The sequence below is a fragment of the Mustela erminea genome, chromosome 13, assembly GCF_009829155.1.
Source record: "Mustela erminea isolate mMusErm1 chromosome 13, mMusErm1.Pri, whole genome shotgun sequence".
Classification (NCBI taxonomy): Eukaryota; Metazoa; Chordata; class Mammalia; order Carnivora; family Mustelidae; genus Mustela; species Mustela erminea.
The window spans coordinates 47,026,194-47,051,464 of NC_045626.1; the positions used below are offsets into that span (position 1 = coordinate 47,026,194).

The following is a 25,271-nucleotide window of genomic DNA, read 5'->3' on the forward strand; positions in this document are numbered from 1 at the left end:
CTCAAATGGTACCAAAAGATTGGGATCATTCCCTGCATTTTTTCAGACCACAATGCTTTGAAATTAGAACTCAATCACAAGAGTAAAGTTGGAAAGAACTCAAATACATGGAGGCTGGGGCACCTGGGTGGCTCAGTGGGCTAAGCCTCTGCCTTCAGCTCAGGTCATGATCTCAGTGTCCTGGGATTGAGCCCTGCATCGGGGGTCTCTGCTCTGTGGGGAGCCTGCTTCCTCCTCTCTCTCTGCCTGCCTCTCTGCCTACTTGTGATATCTCGCTCTCTCTGTCTCTCTCTGTGAAATAAATAAATAAAATCTTCAAAAAAATGGAAAAAAAAACATTCAAATACATGGAGGCTAAAGAGCATCCTACTAAAGAATGAATGGGTCATCCAGGAAATCAAAGAAGAATTGATCAAATTCAAGGAAACAAATGAAAACACAACTATTCAAAATCTTTGGGACACAGCAAACGTGGTCCTGACAGGAAAATATATAGCAATACAAGCCTTTCTCAAGAAACAAGAAAGCGGGGATCCTGGGTGGCTCAGTGGGTTAAGCCTCTGCCTTTGGCTCAGGTCATGATCATGGGGACCTGGGATCAAGCCCTGCGTCGGGCTCTCTGCTCAGCGGGGAGCCTGCTTCCCTCTCTCTCTCTCTGCCTGCCTCTCTGCCTACTTGTGATCTCTGTCAAAGAAACAAACAAACAAACAAGAAAGGTCTCAAGTTCACAACCTAACCCTACACCTAAAGGAGCCGGAGAAAGAACAGCAAAGAAAGCCTAAACCCAGGAGAAGAAGAGAAATAATAAAGATCAGAGCAGAAATCAATGAAATAGAAACTAAAAGAATAGTAGAACAGATCAATGAAACTAGGAGTTGGTTCTTTGAAAGAATTAATGAGATTGATTAAGACCCTGGTCAGACTTATCAAAAAGAAAAGAGAAAGGACCCAAATTAATAAAATCATGAATGAAAGAGGAGAGATCACAACCAACACCAAAGAAATACAAACAATTATAAGAACATATTATGAGCAACTACATACCGGCAAATTAGTCAATCTGGAAGAAATGGATGCATTCCTAGAGATGTATAAACTACCAAAACTGAACCAGGAAGAAATAGAAAACCTGAACAGTCCCATAACCAGTAAGGTGATTGAAGTAGTCATCAAAAATCTCCCAAAAAACAAGAGCCCAGGGCCAGATGGCTTCCTAGGGGAATTCTACCAAACATTTAAAGAAGAATTAATACCTATTCTCCTGAAACTGTTCCAAAAAATAGAAATGGAAGGAAAACCTCCAAACTCATTTTATGAGGCCAGCGTTACCTTGATCCCAAAACCAGACAAAGACCCCAACAAAAAGGAGAATTACAGAGCAATATCCTTGATGAACACAGATGCAAAAATTCTCACCAAAATACTAGCCAATAGGATCCAACAGTACACCAAAAGGATTATTCACTAGGACCAAGTGAGATTTATTCCTGGGCTGCAGGGTTGGCTCAACATCCACAAATCAATCAATATGATATAATACATTAATAAAAGAAAAAAACAAGAAACATATGATACTCTCAGTAGATGCTGAGAAACCATTTGACAAAGTACAGCATCCTTTCTTGATCAAAACAGTGTAGGGATATAGCATACATACCTCAATATCATCAAAGGCATTTATGAAAAACCCACAGCGAATATCATTCTTAATGGGAAAAAACTGAGAGCTTTTCTCTAAGGTCAGGAACATGACAGGGATGTCTACTATCACCACTGCTATTCAACATAGTACTAGAAGTCCTAGTCTCAGCAATCAGACTACAAAAAGAAATAAAAGGCATCTGAATTGGCAAGGAAGTCAAACTCTCACTCTTTGCAGATGGTATGATACTTTATGTGGAAAACCCAAGACTCCACTCCATGGCTAGAACTCATACAGGAATTTAGTAAAGTGTCGGGATATAAAATCAATGCACAGAAATCAGTTGCCTTTTTATAAACTAACAGCAAGACAAAAGAAATAGAAATTAAGGAGTCAATCCCATTTTCAACTGCACCCAAAGCCATAAGATACCTAGGAAGAAACCTAACCAAAGAGGCAAAGAATCTGTACTCAGAAAACTATAAAGTACTCATGAAAGAAATTGAGGAAGACACAAAGAAATGGAAAAATGTCCCATGCTCATGGATTGGAAGAACAAATACTGTGAAAAAGCCTATGCTACCTAAAGCAATCTACACATTTAATGCAATCCCTAACAAAATACCACCAATTTTTTCAAAGAAATGGAAAAATTATCTTAAAATTTATATGGAACCAGAAAAGACCCCAAATAGCCAGAGGAATGTTGAAAAAGAAAACCAAAGTTGACAGCATCACAATTCCAGACTTCAAGGCCTATTACAAAGCTGTCATCATCAAGACAGTATGGTACTGGCACAAAAACGAACACACAAATCAGTGGAACAGAATAGAGAGCCCAGAAATGGACCCTCAACTCTATGGTCAACTAATCTTCGACAAAGCAGGAAAGAATGTCCAATGGAAAAAAGACAGTCTCTTCAACAAATTTTGTAGGGAAAATTGGACAGCCATATGCAGAATAATGAAACTGGACAATTTCATTACACAACACGCTAAAATAGACTAAAAAATGGATGAAAAGACAATGTGAGACAGGAATCCATCAAAATCCTTGAGGAGAACATAAGCAACAACTTCTTCGACCCCAGCCACAGCAACTTCTTCCTAGAAACATTGCCAAAGGCAAGGGAAGCAAGGGTAAAAATGAACTATTGGGACTTCATCAAAATCAAAATCTTTTGCACAGCAAAGAAAACAGTCAACAAAATCAAAAGACAACCAACAGAATGAGAGAAGATATTTGCAAACAACATATCAGATAAAGGGCTAGTATCCAAAATCTATAAAGAACTTATCAAACTCAACACCCAAAGAACAAATAATCCAATCAAGAAATGGGCAGAAGACATGAACAGATATTTCTGCAAAGAAGACATCCAGATGGCCAACAGACACATGAAAAAGTGCTCCACATCACCTGGCATCAGGGATATACAAATCAAAACCACAATGAGATACCACCCCACACCAGTCAGAACAGCTAAAATTAACAAGTCAGAAAACAGTCAGGAAACAGATGTTGGTGAGGATGCAGAGAAAGGAGAAGCCTCGTTGGGAATGCAAGCTGGTGCAGCCACTCTGGAAAACAGTATGGAGGTTCCTGAAAAAGTTGAAAATAGAGCTACCCTATGACCCAGCAATAGCACTACTGGGTATTTACCCTAAGGATACAAATGTAGCGATCCGAAGGGGGGGCGTGCACCTCAATGTTTATAGCAGCAATGTCCACAATGGTCAAAATATGGAAAGAACCTAGATGATGTCCATCAACAGATGAATGGATAAAGAAAATGTGATACATACACACACAGACATACACAACGGAATACTATGCAGCCATCAAAAATGAAACTTTTTCATTTTTGAGCTGAAGATGAGCTGAGCTGAAGATGGCTTGAACTTTGTTCATGATCAATCAGGTAGAGGTACAAAGTAATCTTTTAAATGATGTTTTAAGAAGCAGATAACAATCATAATAGGTGGAGTGTGAAGCACTTTGACCTCAAAAGCCTTCAAGGTGAGCGGGTGAGATGAGATGGCATCACCTGTCCCTTGCTTCTCTGCCAATGCTCTCCATTTGGAAACCTTTGAAATTCCAGCCCATCATTTCAGGGCTTTCCCAGATGGCATAGTACATGTTCAGTAAATGTCACAGATGGGTGGATGGGTGGATGGATGAATATTAATGTTGTGTAGTTGTCTTTAAGTTCAGGAGGCAGAGGTGAACCCCCAAGTGGTCCTGTCAGGTGCCCAGTCACGGTGGGGACGTCTAAGGCTGGAGGAGAACCAATCCGTTGTAGTAAATCCTGTCCCAGCCACCCACCAGGCATATGACTCTAAGTGTCTCAATGAACCACTCTGAGATCTTATTTCCTTGCCCATAAAATAATAACACAAAATGATCATAAAACTATACGTTACATAAACACAAACTTTATGCACTCCATCTCAAAGAGCACCTATCACACTCTGTGGCATATACTCGTGTTCATCTGTCGTTCCCACATCTGGATTTTAATCACCCCTGTAACCTCAGAGTAGGTGCTTAGTAAGTGTGGTTGAATTAAAATGAAATTAATAAGTGTGACACGTGAAATTGCAAAATGTTTTGCAAATGTATTTAAAGTCACATCCAGAATGAGCTTCTTACCCAACTAAATAATATACCCTCCACCAAAAAGTCTTCAGTTTATGATGTGAGATTCATCTGCTTTATAATTTGATAAACATATTGTTTCCAAAGTGGCATTTTCTAATTCACTTTTTCCGACTTTTTATTTTGCATCATTTCAAACCGCAGTACAGAGCTCAAACAGCAGTACAATGAATATCTATATACCTTTCATTAGATTCACCAAATGTTAGCGTTTTGTCACATTTGTGTATTCTCTCACGCATGCTCTCTCTGCCTGCACACACACGCGCATGCATGCACTTTTTTTGGGTTGTTTTTGAAAGTAAGTTTCATATATCATTATGGTTCAACTCTAAATATTTCAGCAGGCATATCCCAAGGGCATGGGCTTTTCTACAGAAACTCAACATTTTGATGCCTAAGAAATTTTACCACTTGAACAGATCTTACCTAACACACTGTCTATATTCAAATTTCCTTGATTCTTCTAATAACGCCCACTGGATTCCAATCCAGGATGATGTTAAGCATTTACTTGTCAAGTCTTTTGTCTCCTATAACCTAAATCAGTCCCCCCACAATTTTGTCTTTCCTGCCACGGACATTCAGAAAATTCAGGTCCTTTCTATCACAGAATGTTCCACAATCTGAATTTGTCCGATTATTTTCTCATGATCTGATTCAGAATAAGCATCTTGGCGAGATTACTTCCTGTGTGACCCCTTCCTCTCATGGCATCATGCTGGGGGCACGAGATGCCAAGTGGTCCCACAGTTAGTGACGCTATGTTTGATCCTATGCCCAAAAAGTTGCCCACCAGATTTCCCCATTATTAAGTTACCTTTTTACCTCGGTCATTAATTAGCAACCTGTGGAGAGGCACTCTGAAACATTTATTTTCATTAACTAAATTATAAACATTCCCCCTATCCATGTAAAAATGCAAATACAAATTGTGAAAAATAAGTTCCTAAATACAGAATGAAACAACTGAACAACTTCTGTGCCTGGTGCCCATTTGAAAAGCTTACGAAGGAGCTAATTTTACAGCAAAAATTTTAATAGAGAAGGAAAAATGCAGATGAGTGAAATTAAATTCTATTTTAGTAACCTTGTTTGAAAACTTTTTATAAAATGAAATACAATCTCTATAAAACAATCAAGGCACAGTGACAGAAATACAGCTCAGCTGGGCTGAAAAAGGATCCTTTTAATCCTGGTCCAAAGAGCGCATCTGCCAATGGCATAGCTAAGACCCTTCTTTCTTGTAGATGTACCACCCTCGGCTGAGAAACCCAGCCCCTGGCATCATCAAAAAGACTGTGTTCAGGAGGAAAGTCACTTTGTCCCTCACTGTCTCTTACTGTCTCCCAGAAGTACCTGCTCACCTGTGAAGAGGGAATGTAGATCATTCCAGAAACTTAAAAGAAGGGACTCAAGAGGTCCCTAGATCAAGCTCTCACCCAGGTTAAGAACCTTCACCCAAGAATCTCTTTTTGAGAGGAAACCCACGGAATTGCTGAGGCATTCTGGACATTATGTTGCCTTGGTGTTTAGTCAAAAACTTTCTCTCTCAGGTTCACCTCCCCTGTCTCAGAGTAGCACAGATTTCTAGTCATTCCACCTGACAGCCTGCCCAGGATTTAAATACCAACACCACTCCCTAGGTTCTTTTTAAGGAGTTAAGATTTAAGTCAGCAGGCGGTGAAGATTAGGATAGAAAGTGGAAAGGAGGGGAGAATTAAAGTCTCTTGTTTTCTCATTAAAAATAACTATGAAAGGCTAAGAAATAAAAACTCTAAGGCCAAAATGAGTCTAAAGATTTGGATCACTCCAACAGCTTGGAAAATAACAAGCCCACTATTTTTTAAAGATGGAAGATTTCAAGGAAAAAAAACTGAAAGAGAAAAGGTGAAACACTTGCATCTATATTTTATTATCAATGAATTCTTAACTCTGGAGGAAAAATGATTAAGGACATAGAGCATGGTTTTCAGTCCTAGTAGACTTCAATCATTATTCCCAAGTAGACTTAAAGTGCAGAATTTGAGACTAGCATATGTTACTCAAGAACATTTCATCTACAGTTAACAATTTACAGATAGATTCAGTGATGGTTTTAAAATAAGCTAAAGTCCACTAGAATCCAAGAACTCTGAGTCCAATTTCCTAAAGATGTCTTATATTTTATCCTACCCTGTGTGGTTGCTCTAACTGCCTGAGAATTTTTTTGGTCTAGGGCCTGATCCTTCCCATAACACTTTTTCTCATTCACCCTTCTTTTTACTGATTCGTAAGAAAATCGCCTATGACATTTGGTTCACTCGCTGAACTGAAAAGTCACCAAAGAATTTGTCTGACAAACCAACCATACAGAACAAGAGAAATTATACAGTCATGTTCTTTTTGAGGCAAAGGGGCTTCACTGACTCAACTTTAAGAACCAGTAACTAAGTTATCTAAATCCTCCTTGAATCTACCCAAAATTGGTTCGACTCAGTGATTCCTAAAAAAAGACTGATTTCTAGAAATGGTTTAAACCAAGCTTCAATAAAATATTTCCCAGTGATGGTGACTGGTCCCAAATCAGATTCCAAATGATGTGACTGCCATTTCTCTTTAGTAAGACCACACCCCTTCATAAGGTTCCAGACTCTTCCTCCTGACCAGTATCTTTCTACCGAAACAGTTGTAACATTTGTGGCCTGCCTCCATGAGAGTCCTTTCCTACTCTTATTTTTTTTTTTTTTAGATTTTATTTATTTATTTGACAGAGAAAGATCACGAATAGGCAGAGAGGCAGGCAGAGAGAGAAGAGGAAGCAGGCTCCCTGCTGAGCAGAAAGCCCTACAGGATCCCAGGACCCTGAGATCATGACCTGAGCCGAAGGCAGAGGCTTTAACCCCTGAGCCACCCAGGTGCCCCGAGTCCTTTCCTACTCTTAATTGGCGTATCTATTTTCCTTTTTCTTCTGTTACTTCTTTCTTAAGTTCACCAACCCTGGCTAAATCTGAGTTTTATCTAGGGCCAAAATGCTCCTTTTGGCTGTGTATCCAATGCCCTTACTAATGACAGGAGCTTCAGAGACCTTTTCAACAGCAGCTGTGCACGTCTGTGGGGCATACTGATGGCCACTTAAATTTTATTAGTCAGCACTTTAAAAAAAAAAAAATAATGAACTTTAAGCTTATGTGTTATTTCAGATCAGCTGGGCTGCATAAGAAATATTCTTGGAATTTATCCTTTGGCCAAAAGTGGTCTTGCCCTCCTGAACACTAAAACCTCTAGTGGAGTTCTCCAAGGAGGTGGTCCCATTTAAGGGTGTTTGGAAAATTTAAGGAGACATTTAATTGGTTGTCACAATAACACACCCAAATAAGGAGAGAGACCACGCATCTGTAGTGGCATCATCTCCACCCTGAGAAAGCTCATAGCCAGCTCTGGGGGAGAAGCTGGTCTCCAGGAGTTCCAATACCATGTAGGGTATGCCTGGACAGGGAACCATGACAGAGGTGACTGTCTTTTGTCTACCAGACTTTCGAGGGCCTGAATGCCCTTCCCACCTTATAAATCTTGCTGGTAACAGAATGCACTGCCCCACTTGAGCAGCTAAAAAGGCCAGCTTCCTGGCTCCCATGGCAGGTAAGGCAGCATGAGTCCATGACCCGGGCTCGGCAAATGTGATGTCTCTTGGAAAAGACATTCCAAAATCTTGGAAGCAAGATTTTGCTTCCAGAGCAAGTGATGCAAAAAGGTAGGGACCCAGACACTGAAAATTCTTTCTAAGCAACAAAGCAGCAGCATGTGGCTTTTTAAGGACAGTAGCCAACCCAGGAGGGGTGTCCTGAGTCCAGAGCCCAGGCTCAGGGCTGACTCTGTCGCCAGTCAGCGGCAGTCAGCCACAGCCATGTCCTTGCGGACCAGGCGATGGTTTGGACTGTGCACAACCTTTGCTTCCGCCCACTTTCTGAGCCTGATTCTCCCAGCTCCTCGCACCCCCTCCCACTACCCCACCTCTGTCCCTTCCACCCTCAGAAGTGACTTTGTCTCTTTCACGGGGAAAATCAGAACTGCCAGGAAGGAACCACCTTCCTTTCCCTTTGCAGACCTAAGAGCCATTTGCAATTACCTATCCTCTCCTTCTTCCCCTGGACTGGTAGAGTCAAAAGCCGATCCCTCCCTGGGCGCTCTGGGTCCCCTCCTGTCTTCTGTTGGACCCTTCCCATCAGCTTTGAATGTTCCTTCCAGCCAGGAGGCAAGAAGAGCCTCTCCGCCCACCCAAACCCCCTCCTCCCCTCAGAGAAACACTTCTTCCAAGAGTTGGCACTAGCCTGTCCCCCAGTTCACCCAGGCTTTGGTTCTTAGCCTTCCCCCACCTTTTTGCCACACTCTCCTCACCTTACACCGTGACTCCTGATTTCTCTCGCCCAGACGTTCACAGAAGCTTCAGACCCACATGACTGCTATCTGCTTCATCTCCACCCAAAACACCTCCTGCCCTTCACAACTCGACAGGACCCGGGGAGGCCTCATCCCAGCCCCACGGGGCCCAGCGAAGCCTTCCCTCTGGTTAGTCCTGTGTATTCTGTGCTCTCTGGAGTGCCTTGCCTTTCCTTTAAAACATACGTGGCAGGATAATTACGTAAATGTTCGTGGCTGGAGAGCTCACAGCCTCATGGTGACAGACTGACTCTCCTGCGCACTCATGACCAGCAACAGGAACCCTCTAGCTATGTGTGGTACGAGGCCAGGACAGCCCCCGCACTGTGCCTGGATGCGGGTGAGGCTGGACGGGGGCCAAAACCTAAGGATCACACTTACCTGGCATAAAACAGGACATCTCAAAGTCACTTTCACTGTGATGAAAAGGTGCCTCCAGGCTGAGCTCTCACACCCAGATGTAAGATGATCTCTAGTGTCCCAAATGTTCCCCCGTAAGTCCCCTGCTCTTAGGGACCCCAGCAGAAACCTTCATAGCCAGACAAACGTATGGAAAATAGTGAAGCCGTAAGGTAGGTGGAAGCCTGGGTCTGCAGGGTCAGAGTGGAACGGGGTGAAGGGTGGTGGGCAGCAGGTGCAGTGTAGACGGGCTCCACGCCTGACGGCTATCAGGAAAAGCGGGTTCTACGCATATCTCAGCATCTGCCCGAGTCAGGCGACCTGGGGTCAGTTTCAAAATCCAGACCCAGGTAAGACACTGGCAAGAATGAGAAAGAGCAGGGATTCAAGGCTGCCCCAGACTGGAGGAAGAGTGGAACCGGCGGGGATGAGCAGGGCGACCAGACACGTCTACTCCGACAGATCAGGGTTAAACCAAGAAACTGGAGGCAGTGGCCCCAAGCTAACAGGCTCCAGGTAGCTGTGGGAACAGCAACAGTCCACCCTGCTGGCAGGCAGAGAGGGGACTGTGGTGGGGGAGGAGGACACCTTCCATGCCTACAGGAACCCTCCCACTAAACGCCATCTGCCACCTTTCAGAAATAAGCTCTGGGTCTAAAGACAGTAGGTAAGACGAGCAGCTAGGCATTCTAGAAATGGGGGCCTGGGGTTGGAGGACAGGAGGAGCCTCAAATTCCATCATCCAACCTCCATACAATGACCCACCCCCTCCCCTACTTCCCTTGGACCCACTTCTATCCTCCCCCATTCTCTTACTTCCTGGTCTTCCTTTCCGAAGCCTCTCCCCAGGGCTGGACCCCTTTTGTCCTCGTATCCCAAAAGCTACACAGAAAGGGCGGATTACACCGTAATGTTGATGCCATTCCCTCCTGCAAATGTGGCATATGATAGCTCACACAGCTTCACAAGGTACTAAATGGGTTTTTAAGACACAACTTAGGAAGTCCTCTCTATAACATTTTTCTTTGCATACAACCCATTTATACCTATATATGACTTCTCCCAAGGCAATATTCCATTAAGTAAACCAATGTGAAAGGTCATCTCACTAACAGCCATACAAATATAAACTCCATCATGGTCAGAAGCAAGGAAATGGATACACATATGGTATCAACGAACTTCCCTAACCTAAAGTGCATGAATATGGAAGACATCAAACCAGATGTTACAGCACGTTTATATAAAGTGTATGTACATATTTATATACACATAAATTCATACTTATATACACACAGTCATACTCATTAAAATGGATTCTGTGTCTTATTACAATAGACGGGCTGCATTTCTATCTCACTCATGCTGCATGTCTACTGATGGTGGGCTTGGCGCTGCACCCCCCTAACACAGTGACACAAACCCATGGAACCCCTACTCATGGGAAACATTGCTGAGACAGGAAGGGAATATGGTGCCTCATATACCAAATCAGGTCCCAGGGCCAGGCTTTACTTCAAAAACACAGCCAAGTGCAACCCTATTTTGAGCCTGGAGAGTAAAGAACCTAGAATCCTATTGAGCTAGAATTGCAGAGGGGCTGATGCTCAGAGGACCCCATTTCATCCCAGTGTGGCCCCACTGCCCCTGCCAAGCTGGAAATCAATGGTAGAAGCTGAAATTTCAGAGGCACAGATTTCTCTTTTTTTTCACCCACACTGCCCATGGTGGGCACAGAACACAACTGAGGCAGAGAGAAGATGTGTTCAACTCTGCACACTCAGCCAAGCTAGGGGACAGGAGGACCCTGCAGCGCTCCCAAACTAGGGGTGCATCCGAGGCGGCTGTGGAGCAGGCTGAAAAGCAGATTCCCAGGCCTCTAGTCTAGAAATTCAAAGTCGATAATGAGGCCTAGAAACAGGGACAACTAAATTTGCAGACCTTAAAGCGACATGAAAGCACAGGAACCTTTGTAGAAGACACACTTTTTCCTTCCCTTCCATAGTTTCTTTCTTGGCCAATCATGATGTTTTTCTAATTTGCTACTTAATGTTGTAGTCCCCTGGGCTAGAGGATTCTCTGTGGGTGAGTGCAGACCGTCCTGGGTACCAGGGGACTTCTCCCTCCCCCAGCTGCGTACATGCCAGGACCTTCCTCCCTCAAGCTGCTGGGTTGATACAACATGGCACAATTGGCCCTGGCTGGGGGCGAAAGGTCCATCTCCCCTTCTTATGGCTCTACCCCCTCAACCTACCCAGGCAGGCAGCTCCTGTGGGATCAGAATCCCCACACCGAATCATGCTTGGTATCTGGGCGGGATGAGTGAGAGGCTCATTCTTGTCAAGCTGCCCATGGCTCCACTGGTTTGAGATGGGGTGGCCCTGCCGTGCACCCCCACCCCCGGCACTGTGTGCATGCACCTAAACTCCCATGCTCCTGCTCTCAGAGCCCAGCCCAGGACCAAGGGTGGCAGGGTGGAGGCAGGGCGGAAGGGGAGGATGGATGGATTGAGGTACCAGGGCTTAGGGGAGAAGATGGCCAAGAACCTATCCAGGGAGGAGGACAACTCATGAGGGAGCATAAGCTCCACTGTCCTATTAAACTTTGATTACAAAACACAAACTCAAACATAACATTATTAAGGCTTTCACGATGGCATTGAGCCCCAGTCATGGGTTCCTCCTTCTGAGAACAGGGATTCAAGGACTAACTTTGGGAAACACTGGCTGAAAGACAGTTGCCTCCAGGAGAAGAAGGTCAGCAAGAAAGGTCCCAACATCAAAACAGAGAAGAGAAAGGTAGAGACTCTGACAGCCAGCGCCACTCCAGGAAAGGAGACCCTCCGTGTTCTAGAATTTGACATCAGGATCCTGACCACAGACTACAAGTCTCAGATAACTGGTAAGGAAAGTAAGACTCCAATATCCAGACAGATGATCTTGATGGGATCATCAATGGTTGGATGACCAACCATTCGGGTTTGTCTGGGGCTGTCCTTCAATTTCCCTCCATCTGTATCTGCTCTCCCTGTAGCTTCAGTAAACTCTACCCTCACTTCCTGCTGGCTCCAGTTTGAGTCCATCCTATTCAAGGCCAAGGACCCTCTTGGCTGGTCCTGCAGATACCATGTCCATGGCGGCTTGGAAGACAAGGAGAGAGCCTGTGGTATTGCCATTTATAGGAAACGTATATTTGGTCACATCCCATTTCTGTCACACAGCTCCTAAAACCCCGGGAATTTCCTAAATGATAAGAGTGCCAAATGTGCCTTTTGTTATATTAATGAGGTTTCTCAGAGTGCCCCTAGGTCACCCAAGGGGGTGCCCAAGCAACCCACCCCAGTGAATATAGGGCTGGAACTTTCAGTCCCACCCCCTGACCCTCCTAGAGGGAAAAGGGGCTGGAGGTTGAATCAATCACCAATGGCCAATGATTTAATCAATCACACCTGTGTAATAGAGCTTCCGTAAAAACGCCAAAGGACAGAGTTCAGAGAGCTTCAGCGTCGGGGTCACATGAGCATCTGGGGAGAGTGGAGCACCCCGAGAGGGCAGAGCAACTCCAAGTCCTTTCCCACACAGCTGGTCCAAGGCATCTCTTTCATCCTGAGTTGCATCCTTTTATAATAAACTGGTCATCTAGTAAATAAACTGTTTCTCTGAGTTCTGTGAGCTGATCTGGCAAATTAGCCAAACCCGAAGAGGGCCCTGCAGGGACTTCCGCTCTATCACTGGGTAGGTCAGATGAGGTGCTGGGGTCCAAAGTGGGGGTGGGGCAGAGTCTGGCAGGACTGAGCCCTTAATCTGTGGGACCTGATGCTGTTTCTGAGTAGACTATGTAAAAACTGAGTTGAACTGTAGATGCCCAACTTGTGTCCAAGAGTTGCTTGGGTGTGTGGGGTGAAACCGCACACACTGGAACCAGTGTCAGAATTGGAGATCCCATCACAAATGCCCAGGAAGGGGAAGGGGGATGGAGAGGTCCCAGTTGCTCAGGTAGGATGCAGGGGCCTGAGGGCAGTGGGGTTCCAAGCCAGCTCAACGCCAGCCAAGTGCAGCTCACCAAGCTGGAAACCCCAGGCTCCTTTGCTCCGCTCCCCAGGCTGTAGCTTAGTCCCAGAACCCAAAGTTCTGTCCCTGCTGGGACTAGTGCCCTGAGCGTGAAGAAATGCAGGATCAAGAAACAGAAAAAAACCGGCAAGTGGTTGCAGTAGCAAGTGAAAGGACCAAAAAAGGGGCCACTTTCAAGGAGGATCGGTTGAGTGGCATCACTAAGATAATAGTAAGAAGGAGAAGGAAGAGGAAAAACTAGCATTTACTGAGGATTTAAATGTGCTTATATGTCTCAGTAACCTTTACCATAACCCTGGCCTATCGGTACTATTAACTCCGCTTCATAGATGCAGAAACCGAAGTTTGGAGAAGATGCAGAACGTGTCTATAGTCACACAGCGAGTAAGTGACGAGCCACATCTGTCTGATTCCAAAACCTGGACATACATGCAATTGGTGACCCTGCTGTTGGGGACAGTTAAGGGCACCAGAGGGCTAAAGCCGGGAGGCTTGGTCCTTTCTTTGAGAAGGCTCTCCTCCTTGGTGGTTCTCTCCCTGCCAGAAGTTCCTGCACAGCTCCTTTTCCAGCCCCTGTGTGTACCTCGCTCCAGAAAGCCAGAAATGAGAGGAGTATAAAGAGTTACCTGGCTGCCAGATGCTTTGCCCCCATCTCTGGGTCAGTGTGTCCCTTGCATTGTGACCCTCTGGGAGGTCTGGCCCGCTCCACCCAGACTGCATCTTCATCTTCTCCACCACCCGCCCTGCTTCCAGCTCCGTCCTCGCCTTTCTCTTGGCCTCCCAGAGAGACCTGATGAAGACCAGGGTGTCCTCCAGCCCCATGCTGCTCAGAGTGTGGCCCACAGGCCAGCCACTGGGACATCATCGCTGGAGAGCATCTCAGAAATGCAGAACCTAAGGGCATGCCTGCAACCTTCTGAGTCAGGAATGTTTCAATTAGCAATAATCGCGCCTCGGATAAACCTCATTGGCTACGATACTGCCACTGCGCAAAGCTGAGTCAGGAATGTTATTTGAATAGATGACTCAGATGTCCATTAAAACTTGAGAAGCACCGGCCCCGCCCATAATATATATCCTTTCTCCCATTATAAGCGCGTTGCCAGCATTCCTGTTCCTCCTATGGAAACCTGATTGCAAGCAAATTTTAAGTCAGTGTTTGTTTCCTCTCTCAACATCAGTCTTTTAGCAGCTTCATCCCCAGCTAAAGGAATTCCAGTCCTGCTGGACAGCCTGCTCTACATTCTGGAATGACACATCAGTGGTGGCCAAACCATCTCTACAGAAAGCCGAGCGTGTTTCTCTTCCAATGAACTATATATTTTTTCCTTGCCATGATTATGGACCAGTTTGGGGAGCAAAATAAGTATGTTCAAGTAGCCAAATTACCGTCTATTTGTGCAAGCCTATCTTCTATGGGATAACATGTCGAGTAAGAAATTTCAGCATAAATCACACGCTATTATGCCCCACATGTTCTCCAAAGTAAGAAATAACTCTTAACAAGAACAGAAATAATGGCCAGGAATGTGGGTGGCAAGGGGTCTTTGGAAAGAATGCCTTGAGGAGACATTATGAGTCATGGTCTGACTGCTTAGGATGCATCCCTATGTATTTAGAAATGAACCCACTCTCTGCTATCAACACACCCATTATTTTCCTACTGTCACTGGAACCATTTAGGAGCAGCAAAAAAAAAAAAAAAATCCGGGAGTGAAAGAATACAATAGCTAGTGAGACCTTATAATTAAAAGGTATATTTGCCCTAAGGCGCGGGGGAGGAAATCAGTACTAAAAGGAAATAGCTGAGTGAGAGCAGACTCTTTGTCCATTATGTATTATAAAAGGGAAATTATAATCTGGCATGTTCTCCACGGGCCTTGGTGCTTGGTCATTCTGCTTGATGTTGCATATCGCTGGAACGCTTCACTTAGAAAGAAAAAAAAATTCAAAAATCGAGCCCCACCAGCTTACAAAGCTTGAATGGTTTCTGCAGGATTGCAGCGTACTTCCCGAAATGACTCAAAGATATCATTTAGCATGGTAAGAAACATTTCTATAGGGACACAGAAATGTTTCAGGCTTTGGAGAATCATTCAGGAAGGTGAAATAGGTCTTGACGGTTCATTCTAAGTGGCAACCAAACGTATGACTAGACTGAAAACAGGTTTTATTTTACTGTTTCGTTAATATATTGCTTGTAGTCATCTATAGCCTTTTTGTTTAAGAAAAAAAAAAAAAGGGTGGAGGTGTACTTGAGCAGCTCAGTGGGGTTAGGCATCTGACCCTTGATTTCGGCTCGGGTCATGATCCCAGGGTTGTGAGATCAAGCCCCAAGTCGGGTGGCACGATCAGTGTGGAGTCTGGTTGAAATTCTCTCTCTCTCTCTCAAATAAATAAAATGATAGATAGATAAAATCTTTTCTAAAAAGAAAAGAAAAAGGCTGGGAGGGTTATAAAGCTCTAATTCCTAAAGGATGTAAAGAAATTAATAAAAATGAAAAACAAACATAAAGGAGTAAAAGGAAAAGTATTGTTAGGGACGAACTGTTAAGCCCACAGTGAACTTAGCACACAAAATGCAGGTCATTACGTTCTACGTGCTTGCACAGCACAGCCAGAGAACTTTGCCTCTACTAGCCAATGTAAAGAGGGAAACCAGACCCCAGAGTCCATATGCTTTGTTTCCGGTTTTTAATTCCACTTAGAAATACAACAATTTTGGGGGACTAAAAGGATTTCTCAAATGTATCCTCGCAAGGGAACACTGTGGAAAGTGAGAGACAACATCCCAAGCAAAGGACAGCAGTTACAAGCCAACACCCACAGCAGCCTGAGAGCTTCAGGGACCCAGGGTGTCACATGATCACCGTGGCAACCTGTCTCAGGTTGGCTCCATGGCCAGGCTGCCGGGTGCAAAGCCTGGGTCTGTCCCTTGCTCGCCCATGACCGACAGCCACAAGTTACCTAACACCATTCCCGCTGCATGCTATCGCTTAGCTTCGAGAAAATAAGGACCTTGTAAGGTTCTAGCAAAGAAGAACTAGAAAATAAGGACCTGCCTTGTAAGGTTCTAGCAAGGACTAAATGAGTTAATACTCGAAAAGTGCTCCAACCAGTGTCTAGTATAAGTGCATTACCATTAAATTCATGCTATCGTGGCCATAAAACTTGGGCTTTTTAATGTTAAATGTATTTAAATTCTAAATTATTCATCTTGTGAAATTACTGAAAATTAGTCATCTTGCTGCATTTAGTGAAGCAGACATTGAAGAATTCTCTAAGACTTAGGAGGTGACCTGTCGCCACAAGGAAAAGAACAACATACCTTCCTCCTCTCACCTAGTTTTCTCAGTGTTTAAATGAGTACTCTAGGGGCGCCTGGGTGGCTCAGTGGGTTAAAGCCTCTGCCTTTGGCTCAGGTCATGATCTCAGGGTCCTGGAATCAAGCCCCACATTGGGCTCTCTACTCAGCAGGAGGCCTGCTTCCCTCTCTCTCTCTCTCTGCCTGCCTCTCTACCTACTAGTGATCTCTGTCAAATAAATAAATTAAATCTTTAAAAGAAAAAATAAATGAGTACTCTAATGATAAATGACTGAGAATCCAGCTCTTCATTATGTCTTAATATGCTCCAAATTACAGGTGATAAATGTTTTAGTGTCTACTTCATACGTATTGCTTTCAGTACGCGAGGGACATCTGTAAATCGGGCAGACAGTGGGATGGAACTCTCTGCATCCCCAATTCATTCATACATTAAGCATACATTCGCTGAATTATTTTGATGCACCAGGCATTCTCGACAGAATGGAACAGAACGCTGTTCCTTATTTCATAGTCATAATTCAGTTAAGCTTGAGAGCTTCCTCTTCCTCTCTCTCTCTCTCTCTCTCTCACACACACACACACATTTTCTTAAAACTGTTTAAAAACTTCTGCTTAGTCACTTCTTCAATAATTCCCTTTCATTCTTTCAGAGATGACAACTGAGGGATTTGGGTCCATTTCAATCCCTTGAAAAGCCTGTTTCACAAGTCAGAGTGCTGAGTGTCCCTCGGAGCTCAGCTGGAGACAGAGGACTGTACCAGAATGAAGTAATCCGGGAGAGTTTAATCAATCAGCTGTTTGCGAAGGAGTGGGCAGGGGTGATGGTGAAGCCCCTCGGAGTAAATGACATCTGAGAGCTCTTCCCACCACGGATCTCAAGGGCAAGGAGAGGAAGCGGAGCCCAAAGCCAAGACCCGGCTGTCGCTATAGGAGCAAGTCACCAGCCAGGAGCCAAAAGCCTCCATAGAAGACCCAGATCCCGCATTGTTGGGGGCTAAATGCCTCAGTCTCAATGTCCTCCCCCTCTCTCGGCTGAGCACTCCCGTGTACCTTCGCTGGCCAAACTGTGCCAGAAGCTCCAGGGCAGGGGAGCCTGCAGATGCAGTGCATCAAGGTCATTGCCCCCCAGGGGTGGTGGGGAAGGAGCAGAAAGGGAACCATCTAGGTCACAAGAGGGCTTGGGGCTACATCTTAATTAATAAACGTATCTGGAACAGGACAACTAAATCCGAGCCAGGGAAGAAACTTAAAGTCACAGAAAAGAGAGGCAGACTTTTCAGGACAGGGCACAATGGGCATTAATATTGTTGAAGGAAAATTGCAGTCCAGGGTCTAGAGTGTGTCCCATGGGCTGGTTGGTACACATCCACAATGACAGGCATTTTGAAGCCTTTCTAATAATTTGAAGGAATAAGTTGGTGTCTTTTGTATCTGATTTTTAAAAAAATTTTATTTGTTTGTTTATTTATTTGCTTATTTGAGAGAGAGAGAGAGAGAACACGTGCACACCTGAGCAGGGGGAGGGGCAGAGGGAGACTGTCAAGCAGACTCGGTGCTGAGCACGGAGCCCTGGGGCGGCAGGGCTCAATCTCAAGACCTTGAGATCACAGCCTGAGCAGAAATCAAGAGTCAGCAGGCTCAGGGAGCAGCAGTGGGGGAGCCGCCCAGACTGAAAATGAGCAAGATTTCAGGGATGGGGATGTGAACAGGTGGTGGGTTGGGTAGTGGTCCTGTGTCCCCGTGGGGACTGTGGGGGTAGGGAGGCACGCATACACGGGAAGAGATGGACAAAGCAGGCAGGAAAGCAGCGTCCAGGACTGAGTGTCTGGCTGGCCAGGACAGTAAGGAAAGGAGTTTAGACAGGGCATGTGCAAAGCCATAGCAACCCCACTAACTGGGACAAGCTAGGGCAGCCCGGGTTGTCGGACCCACCTGTCCTAAACACCAGGGTGTTCAGGTCCAGCCCTGCCCAGACCTGAGCAGCTATGAGGGAGATGCCCTCACCCTGAAATGCAGGAATTTGCAAAACTGCTGCCCTCCACCCTGTCTCCCTGCCCTCACTCCCCAGGCCATGATGACGCTAGAAAGAGCCTTCCATGCCCTTCAGCTCATCTCTGCCGGTCACGTTCTCACTCCCTGCTAGCTGCCCCAGGGCTCAGCCACCTGTACCCTCAGGCAGGGACTCCAACCTGAATTCTGCCCCCATCTAGAGATTCAGATCTCAGATCTCTCCCAGGAAAGCAGGGGGGTGGGGCCTCTCCCAGCCCCCAGGCTCCCTGGCCCGGACCCGCCCCCTCCATTTCTCCCCGAGCTCAGGACACTGTGTGCTTGTTACAGGCCCTGTGGGAGGGATGAGGGATGAGAGTCTGGGAGCTAGGACAGGGGAGAGGCAGGGGAGAGAACCAAATGTTCCGCTCCGGTTATTCTACGAGGTGGAGAAACAACAAAGGTAAACATACCATCTCACTGCTCAGGGTGCTTGAAACCTATGGAACAGAGCATGTCACGGAGAATGTACTAAGTCAGGAACTCCTTACCTGCAGAAGGGCTACTGGGGTGTTTTGAGAGTCAAAGAGAGAAGTGCAAGCAGCCCAGGGGCTGTTGAGTCAGAGAGACTGACTGAAGCCTGAAGCATCCTTGTCCATAGGCTACTCGGCCAAGGAATCCACCTGTGTAAGCACAGTGGGAACTGAAGGACCCCTGGGACCTGCTGAAAGTGGGCTGGCCCCTCGGGTCTGGAGGGCACTGCCTCCGTCCTGGGGAGGTACACCGTCCACACTGCCTGCACCAGGAGGCCAACCGTGGGTCCGGCTGTGGCCAGGCAGACAGCCTGCTCTTGGTGGAGCTGAGCCTCCTTGGGGAGCCCTGACCTTCCCAGCCGGCTCTACAGGGCATCACTCTGGGGCTGGGTGGGGACAGGGACACCACCAGGGACACACACACATAGCACCCCTCCTGAAGGCCGGCAGTGACCACGAGAAGAGGTACTGGTTTGATCATAATTAAGCTTTACTCTAAAGGAAAGAAACACAACGGGAGAATGTAAAGTCAAAAACTAAAAGTGAGGTGAAACATGGAAAGTGGAACAGGGAAAGAAGGGGCTTCCGGAAGACAATAGTAAAGGAAGGTTGTTTGGTTGCATGGGGCGGGGGGCAGGCTCCACAGTCCCTGGGAGGAGGAGGGAGTTGGGGGCGCTACAGGGCTAGAAGACAGCTGGCAGAGGAGCGGGGGCATCGGGCCCAAGGACTCCCCCGAGACATTGTATTTAACTCGAGATTTCATTGGAACCATAGTGAAGAATTTGTGAAATTCAGTTTTTCCTTAAATATGCTTGCCAATAATAGTAATAGGACAACTGCCATGATTTAAAGCCAAAATACGCCTGAAATCACAGAAGTTTCACAAGGGAAGAAACATAAAATAGTTTTCAAGATTAGCTAAGGAATAAAATAGGCTCTTTAAAAAAAATCAATTTCCATTACCGGGCATTTTTCTGATTCTGTTCGCTTTTAAAGATCTCTGGCAGGCCGACCTCACTCGGGATGAAATGGTCAGAAGTCTGTATTGGGGGATAGAGGGCATCAAGAAAATGCCCAGTAAGCTTTCCCATCAATACCTCAAATCTCGGGGCGCCTGGGTGGCTCAGTGGGTTAAAGCCTCTGCTTTCGGCTCAGGTCATGATCCCAGGGTCCTGGGATCGAGCCCCACATCGGGCTCTCTGCTCAGCGGGGAGCCTGCTTCCTCTTCTCTCTCTGCCTGCCTCTCTGCCTACTTGTGATCTCTGTCTGTCAAATAAATAAATAAAAAAAAAAATACCTCAAATCTCACCAGGAATAATTGTTCCTTTTGTCTTCTCTATACCAACTTCTCTTTTTTTCCCCAAAAAGGAAGTATCTTCTCAATTAACTCTATTATCTTTATGTAAAAGTTCACTGAAAAAAAAAAAATACAGACATAATAACTAACATGGCCTGAGCTCTTACAGCATGGGAGGCATAATTCTAAAAGTTTTCTTCTAGGGGCACCTGAGTGGCTCAGTTGATGAAACATCTTCCTTCAGCTCAGGTCGTGATCCCAGGGTCCTGGGATAGAGCCAGAATGGGGCTCCCTGCTCAGCAGGGAGTCTGCTTCTCTCTCTCTCTCTCTCTCTGCCTGTTGCTGCCCCTGTTTGTGCTCTCTCTCTTAAATAGATAAAATCTTTTTAAAAAAATAAAAGTTTTTTCCTATATTACCTTCTTAATTCCTCCCAACAACCCTACAAGAGTGGTACTACATTCGTTCCCAAATTTCAAAGGAAGAAACTGCCCTGGTGACATTAACTAGGGGGTCCAGGGTCATGCAGCTTGAAAGGCACGAAGCCAGATTTGTACCTAAGAAATAATCCAGAACATGAATATGTACTACACTGCAAATGGGACTTACAGGGGAAAGTCAAAATCACCAATAATCCCACCATCCAGAGAAGAGCATTCTTCGTATTTTAGATTCTTTTTTTACTTTTTTCTGTGCTTATATACACAAAGCAAATGAAGTGATACCCTACGATACACACAGCTGACATAATAGTTTGATTTCTCTTCTTCACAACTTAGCACAGACACAGCATGTCCATAAAGACCCCGTCAGCGACATCATTCTGATGCTGACGATCCACTGTGGGAAGCAGTCCCCTTTTATCAGATGTGAGATGGTTTCCCAACTATGTTATATGAACAATGCTCCCAAGAATACTCTTGCTCAAATATTTCGAGCATTTATCTCATTGTTTCCTTAGGATAAATTCCTAGCAGTAGTTCCATGACAAAAATAGATAGGGATTTTTTTTTTAACGCAAACATTCTTGGAGGATAGAACATCAGCAAAGAGTTTCCAGAACTTGACTGTGAACATATTTACATACTTCACTCGCTCAGAAGAGATAAAGCAGTGTAAGATTTTTGGAAGCACAGAAAAGGAGGGAAGCAAGGGTGTCAATAATGATTTCTCTAAGTAATAATAATAAGCCTATGCCACACTGGTCTCGTGCTTTGCCAGGGTCAAAGTACGTTCACGTACAGCATTCACAGGTGTCTCTAGCCATAGGCTGTGAGAACTCCCCATACTCAGGGGATAGGGACTGATTTCCCAGACATTATTTTATGTAATAGTGTTTAAATATCTTGGAATGTATTTACTTACATTCGTTATCAATGCTATTTGAGATAGTGATTCAGAGAGCCAAACAAAGTTGGCATCTCGGGGATTCCCATCTGTTGCTCGGGTCGACTCAACTTTCTTGAGTTTTTTACATGTAAAGTGAAAATTCCAGATTGCCAGCCTCTTCCTAATGTATAAACTCCTTAAAAAGCACTTTAAAGGAAATTAACATGTTTAGGTTACTAGGCAATTCACATGTGTAGGCTAGGGGTGCCTGGGTGGCTCAGTGGGTTAAGCCTCTGCCTTCAGCTTAGGTCATGATCTCAGGGTTCTGGGATCAAGCCCAGCATCGGGCTCTCTGCTCAGCGGGGAGCCTGCTCCCCCCGCCACCCTGCCTGCTGCTCTGCCTACTTGTGATCTCTCCCTCTTTCAAATAAATAAATAAAATCTTTTAAAAAAATGTGTAGGCTACTACATAAAGAATAAAAAATTATCATAAAGAATAAAATTGCATCCTCCATAGCCCAGGAGATTTTGTTGGTCCCTTTTCTACCCACTAAAAAATGATTTGTTTTCAAAAGTTGAGTCTCATGATTGTTTTCATGTGTCTGTTAGTAGAATATTTACAAATTACAGATTTGTTCTGAGTAAGATCTATGTCTTCTAATGATGTTACAGCTATAGAACACTTAAATGGTGTTGCAAGGAAACACAAATGTCATAAGTGGAACCAACCATCTAGTTAATTACAGAGCCAAGGCTGGTCTACCCTATCCTAGAGATTTGGTCTCACAGCAACATACTTCCACTACTACCGTACCCTGGGAAGTTCAGACTGACCCTGAATTATCCTTGTTTCATTCTACAGTCACTCAGTATATTTACTGAGCATCTGCTATGTGCTGAAAACTGTGCAAGATGCTGGGAGCAGGACACCACACAGTGAACAAAATAAGACAAGAACCCTTTCTGAAGCTTATGGTCTAGGCAATTCCTGGAATCTAAAGTTTTGGCCAAATCTAAGAGTCATGCACTTTTTGGATGGAACTATATCCACCCACGGATACAACTGAGTCAGACTTTTAGGGACATGCTCTGCAAGGCGTCCCTAGAACCAATTTAATCTCCAAAGCACCTTAGCCCAAGAAGAGACAGAAACCAGCCCAGGCCTTCCTCCCGTCTGAGTCAGAACTGACAAGGGCTATAAAGAATGTTTTGGATTCATCTGCCAAAGTCTCATAAAAGTTAAAAAGAAGGCCGGGTATGGGGGGGAGGGGGGAATCCTAGGCCTTTTACATACTAAATTCGCTCTCAGATGGTTGGATACTGGATTTACCTCTGGCTGCTGGGGAATTCACCAAATATGCTGAGTTCATGAAAAATGAAGTAAAGTGATGGTACATTTCCGTGTGACCTATTTTTTCTTTAAAAGTTATTTTTTCTTTAAAAGCTGTTTCCTTTGTTACTCTTAATCTGAGAGCATTAGAACCATTTCCTGAATTTTCTACTTACTGTATTCTGTATAAGTTTTTCCTCGTGTTTGCTTGTGTGGATATCTGTAGGGTGCTCAGAGTCTCCGCCTAAACCCCCTTTCTTCCCTGTCTTCGTTTGTCTCTAAATCCAGCTCTGAAACAAAGACTGGGTGCGGGTAGTTCGTGTGCACATAGATCTCAAGAAGCATAAATGGGAAGCCAGTGGGCCACAGAGGAGGGAAAAAGCCAGTGGCTGATATGTTAATGGCAGATTCTTACCACGGCCAACTGGGGCTCAATTCTGATGGAGACATTCCAAAGAATTGTTCCTTGGAGAGGCAGGGAAATGGGGAATTTCCACCAATTTTTCTGTTCCTCCTGGGTTGAGGGTTGCCCTGGGGACATTAAATCCTGTATGCCCTAAATGGTCTATATGCAGGCTCGGAAGCTGAACTCATTATATTTAGCCAGATGAGATGAAAGTTTCCTGTAAAACACAGTGTTCTGATTCTAAAACTGATAAGTATCGAATGAAATTGAACAGCCTGAGAAAATAACACTGTCTCTAGTGAATCACTGAAACTTCCTCTGTTTGTCGCCTTGTAAGGGGGACACTGTCCTTCAGGACCGAGTCCTGAAAGTGATGCTGTTATTTGCCAAATTGTATTGTCCGAGAAAAATGACCACGAAAACCACTGACTGACTAGTCCAAAAGCAGATAGAGAAAAGTGACAACAAAAGCTGTCAAACAGACCACAGTGCATTGATTCAAATGTCAGTTCTCAGTAGCTGGGAAAAAAAGTGACGTGCTAATAAGTTTAGGGCCTAGAGTGTACATCCTAACCATACTTACAAAAAAAAAAAAAAATTTCACACTTCCCTACATCTAAGGTCTGTAGGTCGCTATTTAGTTATGAAATCTAACCTCTCAGTGTCAGTTTTGTGGCTAATTCCAGCAAAAAGAAGAAAATACAGATCCTGCCCAGAGGCTTTTCTAGGCTTTTTAATACTCTATAGCACCATATGCAGTGTTATCTAGAGGAGCAGAAGCAATGAGTCTCTTAAAAATGAGCATTTGTTGTTGATATTCACTTTATTTTACTAAATAAAAATTTATTTCAAAACCACTGGCCTAAAGAGGTTTAAAAATGAAGCAGTTCACTCATTCAAACCTATATGGTAAGTAAAATTATTATTTTCTTTTTAAAGGAGGAAACTGTGGCACAGAGCACTCAAGCGTGTTGCTCAGGGTCACACAGCAAGTAAGCTGTGCACCAGGGCACGAAACAGCATAGGCCGACTCCAGGATCCACCATCAACCCCCCACTCAGAGCAGCCTCCCCAGTTGGTCAGGTGTTGGGTGAACACAATCTTCACGCAGAAGGAGGCACGGCTAATGTCTGTCAGCAACCAGCAAGTTACTAAATTGTTCCCACGTTGGTATTTTTTTTAAATTGAACTGTCTTAAAGATTTTTCAGTATATCAAAAGAGTCCTTTTAAAAGGTAAGTTTTTTGGGGCGCCTGGGTGGCTCAGTCGGTTAAAAGGTAAGTTTTTTTTTTTTTTTTAAGGAGCTTTGAGGAGAAAAAGTAAATCCAGCAGACATTGGTATTTGATGGGTTAAAATTCCCAGCTATCTACAAAAATCTTCAGTTAAATAACTGGTATAATAGGTAAATTCTGGTCATTATTGGCAAAATATCCAGTGAGTTAATGACAGACGTGAGTTATTAGCAGGATAAGACTAATTCATAGTTGAAATTGGACTCATAGAGTCTTTCAAACCATGAAGGATCTTCCTGAATTATCTCAGATGAAAATTGTTAGTGAAAATATTCTTAGGAGAGTGGTAATTTCAGACAACATATGATTTGAAGAGGTGGACAGTTGTTCTATCACCAAAGTATCCCCAACCAAAATGAACATAACACACTCCTTTGAAGACATCTTAGTATCATTTGATTTCCAGTCCGTGGGCTGCATTGTCTTTTTGATTGCGCTCAATCGATACTATTTTAGGAGAAATTTTTTTCTTTCTTTTCAATTGACGTATAGTTAACATACAACGTTGTATCAGTTTCAGGTGTGCAATATAGTGGTCCAACAATTCAATGCATGACTCAGTGCTCGTCACGGTAAGTGTACTC

The 25,271-nt window shown here is 44.5% G+C and overlaps 1 protein-coding gene and 1 pseudogene across 5 annotated transcripts in view; both read right to left on the reverse strand.

Moving 5' to 3' along the window:
• Positions 1–25,271, reverse strand: part of LAMA3 (laminin subunit alpha 3) — a 264,586-nt gene that overhangs the window by 205,586 nt on the left and 33,729 nt on the right. The gene's annotated exons all lie outside the window — the stretch shown is intronic.
• On the reverse strand, positions 14,054–14,186 carry LOC116572591 (annotated as a pseudogene).